This window comes from Lolium rigidum, chromosome 3 (assembly GCF_022539505.1).
Source record: "Lolium rigidum isolate FL_2022 chromosome 3, APGP_CSIRO_Lrig_0.1, whole genome shotgun sequence".
NCBI lineage: Eukaryota > Viridiplantae > Streptophyta > Magnoliopsida > Poales > Poaceae > Lolium > Lolium rigidum.
This window is the reverse complement of record NC_061510.1, coordinates 306,644,904-306,651,492: the sequence shown is the minus strand read 5'-3', so window position 1 is coordinate 306,651,492 and position 6,589 is coordinate 306,644,904. Positions and strand designations below refer to the sequence as shown.

The 6,589-nt window shown below is 36.7% G+C and overlaps 1 long non-coding RNA gene across 1 annotated transcript; it reads right to left on the bottom strand.

Annotated features, from left to right (window-relative positions):
* Nucleotides 1-5,075: 5,075 nt before the first annotated feature.
* LOC124699814 lies at nucleotides 5,076-5,995 on the bottom strand. The gene is made up of 3 exons (XR_007001531.1): nucleotides 5,526-5,995; nucleotides 5,274-5,312; nucleotides 5,076-5,147 (listed from the first exon to the last, which is right to left on the bottom strand). It is a non-coding gene; the product is annotated as an uncharacterized LOC124699814 (long non-coding RNA).
* Between the last annotated feature and the right edge of the window lie 594 nt (nucleotides 5,996-6,589).

Sequence of the window (6,589 nt, the reverse complement as noted above, 5' to 3'; positions counted from 1 at the left end):
AGTTGCTAGTGCTAATCAAATAAAATTTGACTACTCTAGATGGGAACATGTGACTTTGAAATGAATTTGAAACCTTGGAATGATGAGTCATTCCATTGAATGATTTTTGAAGGAGAATGTGACCAAGAGAAGATGGTGATTTTTGATATAAAACTGATATGGGTTTGAATGCGATACCCTTCCAATTATACAAGTACCCCCATAATACCTGATTATGGGTAGGGCTTAACTAGAAAATTGTGTAATTTAGTATGGGTTCCCTCTTAACAAGCATCATAGGGGTTATGCCGAGGCTGCCTCCGTATATGGGAAATGATGTGAATACGAGGTGAATGTACGACCCAAGCCCTGTGCAGTTCCCGGGTTAACAGTTGGTTTTCACCGGGAGGCCAAGCTCATGGGGAGAGGTGCCTCTACTAGCATATATAAGTGAAAGGTTAAGGTTGATGATCCGCGTACTGAGTTACGATGATTCGGGGTTATCCTCGACGGATGTAATCAAAAGTTGTGGCACAAGAGTACAACCTCTGCAGAGTGTTAAACCTATTTGAATAGCCGTGTCCGCGGTTATGGACGATTGGAAAGGCCATACTGTTCCTTTATCAGAATTTTTGATCTTAAAAAGGAATGATGAATTTGAAAGGTGATTTGACTTGGATCACAAATGATTGGTGGGAATGACACTAATGTTCCCACATGAGTTAGTCTAGCAAATGATAAGGTTTACTAAATGTTTATCAAATTGAAACTTGGCTTTATGCAAATAAACCTAGAGCTTAGTACCCCTTACTACACTTAATATGCTTTTACCTTAGTATTAGTTTGCGAGTACTTTAAAGTACTCATGGCTTTGCCCTGGCTATTCAAATGCCAGACTTTGAAGAGGAGCAACAGTATCAGGATACGGACAATAGGACGTCTACGATAACTAGGATCGTCTTCTAACGTCAAGCGTTGCCTGTGGAATAGATAGTCCACTACTACTACGCTTCCGCTACTTATTTGTGATGTTAAACAATCTATTTGTGTAATATTGGATCATGTGATCCATTGTTGTAAGACAAGTATGTGTTGTAATAAATGATGACTCTGAACTACTTACTATTATGTCTCGCAAAAACAATCTTCCTGGGATTGCGATGTATGATATAATTGGGCATCTAGACTTAAAAATCCGGGTGTTGACAATTTCATAGCTCAAAACCATGTTTTATGCTCTTTACTTTTTAGTTTGTTGGAGGTTTTATTTTCTTGTGTTCAAGAGTCAAAAGAAATATTCATGAAAAGAGGGGACAAAGAGTCTTCCAACAATTCCATATGATTCTTCCAAGCATGCTTTATGATTCATAATACTTATCATTCAAGTTTCTTACAATGCTATTTACTATTATGCATGCTTTGTAGAATGTAAGAGTTATCACTTCATAAGTTCATATTACTTACTGTCATTCTTTATTGACCGAACCTTATAAAACTTTGCATGATTACATAGAAGGGATGCAATAAACTCCAAAGTTCATGTTAGTTTTATCACCTTTATGCTCGATGACGAGCATAGGTTAAGCTTGGGGATGTTGGTACATGTAAAATACATACATAAATATGTTATATGTATTGAGTGTCTAATAATATATTGATTTGTTACGCAACTGTTAATCTGTATTATGGTTTAGCTATACAGAACTATGTAAAATAGATGCAAGCCTACAAGAATGACTAGAGTTGCACTATGTTGTCCAATCTGATCAGATAAAAACATGAAGATAAATGTACTATCAATCCATGTAAAGGACAATTGTTTTTTGTACATACATGATTAATGTCTTCCATTAAGTCATCTTGAAGGTCTTCGGGCACAGGAAGTCCAACATTGGTATTAAAAAACTATCGTGCTCGAGTATTAGTTCATGTTGGTCTTCGTTATTATTTTCTACATGTTACAAATCCTTATTTTGATTATTTCATGTTGGAACTAGGTGGAGTGGGATGACATTGAGTTAGAACTTAGGACAATTAAGAGATTATTAGGTACTATAAACACGATTTTATGAGCAAGATGTCTTGCCAAAGCAAACAAGATACCATCCAAATCCAAAAGAGAGGATTGAATATATTGTGCTTCAATTAGCAGTAAACGTTAACTTGTCGAATTTTTTATAATTTTAATTTGGTTATTTCTTCGGTTGCGAACTTATTGGTCTGATTAGTTTATCATATTTGGTGTCCAAATGTAATTTTGTGGGCAATATATTCAGTACATTTATTTGTTTTATTGTTCTATCTAATGATATTTCTTGTGAGAATCCATTAATTTTTGTATATGCCCCATATTTGCTTCTTGTGGAGTATTTATCATAAAATGAGAACAACACATTATTGTCTCGGACACAACAACACTAAGCAAGATCATCATCGTACTTACATGGCACAACTCGGCATAGTTTAAATAAGCTGGCTGGTATTACGCGAGCATGGTCAAATAAGTCGTGACCGGACACACAATCAATAAGAACTGCTTGAGCTAGTGGCATAAGGAAAACATGGCAAGTGAATAAGTTTCGATGAACATCGAAAACAAAAAGGATTTATCTTCTACTCCCTCCGGTCTCTTTTAATTAACTCGGATATAGTTTAACTTTATACTAAATTCGAGTCAATTAAAAAAGAACTGAGGGAGTGGCTCCTAACATCTTCCAGTCCCACGAAACAAACTTCCACTATTTTCATGTCCCATCCATTGGTCGTGTTGAAAAATATGGCAACTGATATTGTTATCTCTTCCTTTCTCTCTTTTCATAGGAGAACAACTATTATGAGGTGATAGCCTCACATCCGCCTTATGCCGTCTTTTATACCATAGTCGATGCGATGGCACATGCATGATTATTAGATGAAGGCTATTTATTGTTGTCTCGTGGCGAATGGTAGGGAGGATGTAATTTCGCAAAAGGTCAACTTTAGTCATTTTGGGAAGCTCTAGTATTAGTTTATCAAGCCTCAGTGTTATGTGTTATTAAATCTTACTAGTACAAATACCCGTGCGTTGCCACGGATCCTCAAATTTTATTTCTTAATGCACATATATAATTCACAACTCACATATAAAAATTTAAACACTGATAGTAGAATTTTTAGGTGGATACATAGAGTAGGAAAGTAGACAGTAGAAAAGAGGTCCGGATGTTGGTTGGATCGTATCATAGAAGAACTTAATACATGACCCGCAATAACAAGACAATATTGGTGTGCATCTGCGTGATTCCAAGTTCGTCAACTTGTTAGTCTTCCGCGGTAAGTCCCACACCCGTGTTCTAGCCGTCATAACTACCAACTCAACAATCTTTTCTTTTGGATGTTTTATTGCCTCACAAAATGCGGGTGCTGCAAACACATGTATAATTGAAGGAATTCTTTTCAGATTAGTCCAAATAACATTTTGATATTCATAAATATTCGAAGACGACCTTGAATATGTGTTAAACATAAACATACTGAAAGTACTTAGCAAATCTTCAATAACGGCTGGGGTAAAAAACTCCATCAGCGGGTCGGGCTTAGCAAATCTTCAAGGGCAAAGAACTCTTCCGAGTTGATCAAGGCGGCTTTTCCTTAGATATCACGAACGACCACCATGAAATCCTTCGTTTTATTTCTCTCCGTGAAAGAGATACATGTATCAGCTTTTTCGATAAAAAATGCTTGTGCGAGTTGTTGACGTTTTGACACTTGTATGAATTGTAGTGATTTCATCACTACAATTTTAAAGCCATGGCGCTATCTACTCTTTCGTGTTAGTGTTTTTCTTTGAAAAGCCGGTATGAGTTTTTTCGATAAAGAATGCTTGTGCGAGTTGTTCACGTTTTGACACTTGCATGAAGTGTAGTGATTTCATCACTGGACAAAAAAAAATTGAAACTGAATTTTAAAGCCAGGGCGCTATCTAATCTTTCGTGTTGTTTTTTTTATTGAAAAGCCAGTATTAGTTTTTTCGATAAAGAATGCTTGTGCTGAGTTATTCACGTTTTGATACTTGTATGAGCTGTTAAGAAACAACATATCTCTCTTTTCCAAGAATGTGAATTCCGATTGATTTGATCAGTCGCTTGTAAATTATTACAGGCATGAATTTATCTATTCTTGTTGATGACTGTCTTAGCTTTAGGCTTGACAAACTTGCTAGTATAATTGGCCTTTGTGTCTGCTAAGAAGTGATTTAAGTAGACAGTATGGAACAGTGAGAAGTCTACTGATAGCAATTAACAAGTGAGGAAGTCTAGTCACAAATATTTACAGTCCCCTTCCTCTCCTTCATTCCCAAATCGGTCGATTCGTCCCCCTCCTCACTACACCGCCACTGATGGTCAATCTTGCTTTTGTCTTTGGTTCTTTCAGCATGCTAAGATCTGTTCTTTATGTTTTCTGAAATGAGCTTAAATTTCATTCTATTGGCACAACGATGGGATTCTGCTATTGTTCAAGATCTAATGCCTGGCAGCAGGATCGTGTGCTTGCCTTCCTCTGATCGTGTGCTTGCCTTCCTCCAACCTGCATGCAACGACCTCCCCACCACAATTGAAGAATCATAGCTGCGTGCCGCTTGCTCCTTCAATCATACTATGGAGGCATTTCCATTAAATTGTGTTGCCGCTTATCTGCATCAGCTATTGTGAGGAACTAAAGCCATTTTCTACAAATCAACTGCCATCGGTACATTAAAAGAAAATAAGAGTAAAGTTATAGGAAAGAAATAACCACAAGCTAACCACAGAATATCACATTATTCCGAATGTCATCTTCAGTTAGCATAATTCAGTTAAGCATGTATTTGCTAGACTCACTATTAAACAAAAATGCAGCAAGAATCTGGCATGCAACAGAAATCCGCAGGATTACCATCTTGTGAATGTAAACAAAAGGCAGCAAGAATCTGGCGGCATGCAGTGTGCTTGAACGTGACCCTTTTACTCCAGGTTGTATGTGTCTAGCCGTGTGCACAAAGCCTAGCCACAGCTAAGTAAAACTTCCATTCTTCAACTTGTTTTTAGGAAGTAGGTTCACCCTTCATCAGCAAGCTTCACCCTAGAATTGACCCCATCTTGACCTTGCATACTGTTCCTCTCCTCTCTTGTTTGCCTCAAACTTCAGTCCTTACATGCAAAACAAAATATTCAGTAAAATCAGTGAGCGAAATGAGCACTGCTTCACTTTTAAACATATGAAAAGCCTTAGGAGTTAGGACTGCAGAAGTATTCTAAACAAATCTAGATGAATACCGTTAGATATTCTTGTGGCACGGAGAAGTTGTCCAACCGCTGCAAGAAGAAGGCCAAAAAAATATTATGAACAATTCTCTCTCTATTGCTCCATATAGCAACGAAGAAAGATCTTTGAAAAAGAAGCAAATCCAAACATATATTACTGTTGATAAAATTTAGGTTCCCTTTGCTACTCATAAACTTTTAATTTCCACATATCATTTACTCAATATTTACTGCTAGAAATACAAATACATATGACTATCTAACCTGAATAGCAACATCAACCATCGTCTTAGCTCTGCACTTGAAAGTCCCAGTAATTTCCATTACTTGGGATACAGACTCCTGATTAATATAACCAAACAATGAATTTTCATTAACCATTAGCAAAGTAAAGCAAATGAATCATCTTCGCTACTGTTTGGAGAAGTAGCTACCAGAACCTTTTCAGTCCAACAAAATAGAAGGTGATGATAACATAATCCTGATGCGTGTTAAGCTAGTAATTTCTAGTGCAAAAAATACAGAAGAGAAAAATAAAATAAAGTAAAACAAACCTTTTTATTTTTAGAAGTGCGTGTTAAGCTAGCAATATTCAGTGGCAGCGTACTTTCTATACTTGCTCAAAGCTAATATTATTCCAAGAAAGGTAACTAAAAAATTCTTGAAAACATGATTTAGAAGAAAGTTCATACAAATAGTTGAAATAGCAAAAGCCAGACAAATAGGTTTCAACTGTCAGAAAACTGAACGGAAAGAATCCTATCAACATGATGTAGTTCTCAAAATATAGGAGGGGCGATGGACGCGGGGCGAAAGCTCCTGGAAGGCCAAGGAGAGATCAAGGCACAACCAAATCTCTGTGGGTAAGGCTACCCAATTGGAAATAAATAGCTCGTGAACAGTGCTTAAAGCAAGGAGGGAAGCCGGTAACAGCCACCCTTTATATAGGGTATAATATTAGACATATACGGAATCTCACCAGCAGTTCGGAGATGCAACAAGAATGCTACCATACACATTACCCGGCTCTTCTTATCTGAAGTAGGAAAGGTGTGATATTGTGTAACTATACTTGTTAGAAGTAAAAAGAATAAAAATTCAAAACTACCTATGCTGAAAAATAAACTCGGTATAGAACAAACCCGAACAGAACTTATCGCAACATTTTCTTAAGACTTGTTTGTTGTTCTCAAATTTTGACTCGCTCCTTCCGTAATAACAGCCAATTTGTTATTAAAGGTTATCAGCACGTTTTTACTTAGCTGCACATCATATCTTGATCCTGGTACAGTAGATTGCATAAGCCACATAATATACAATTAATTGAA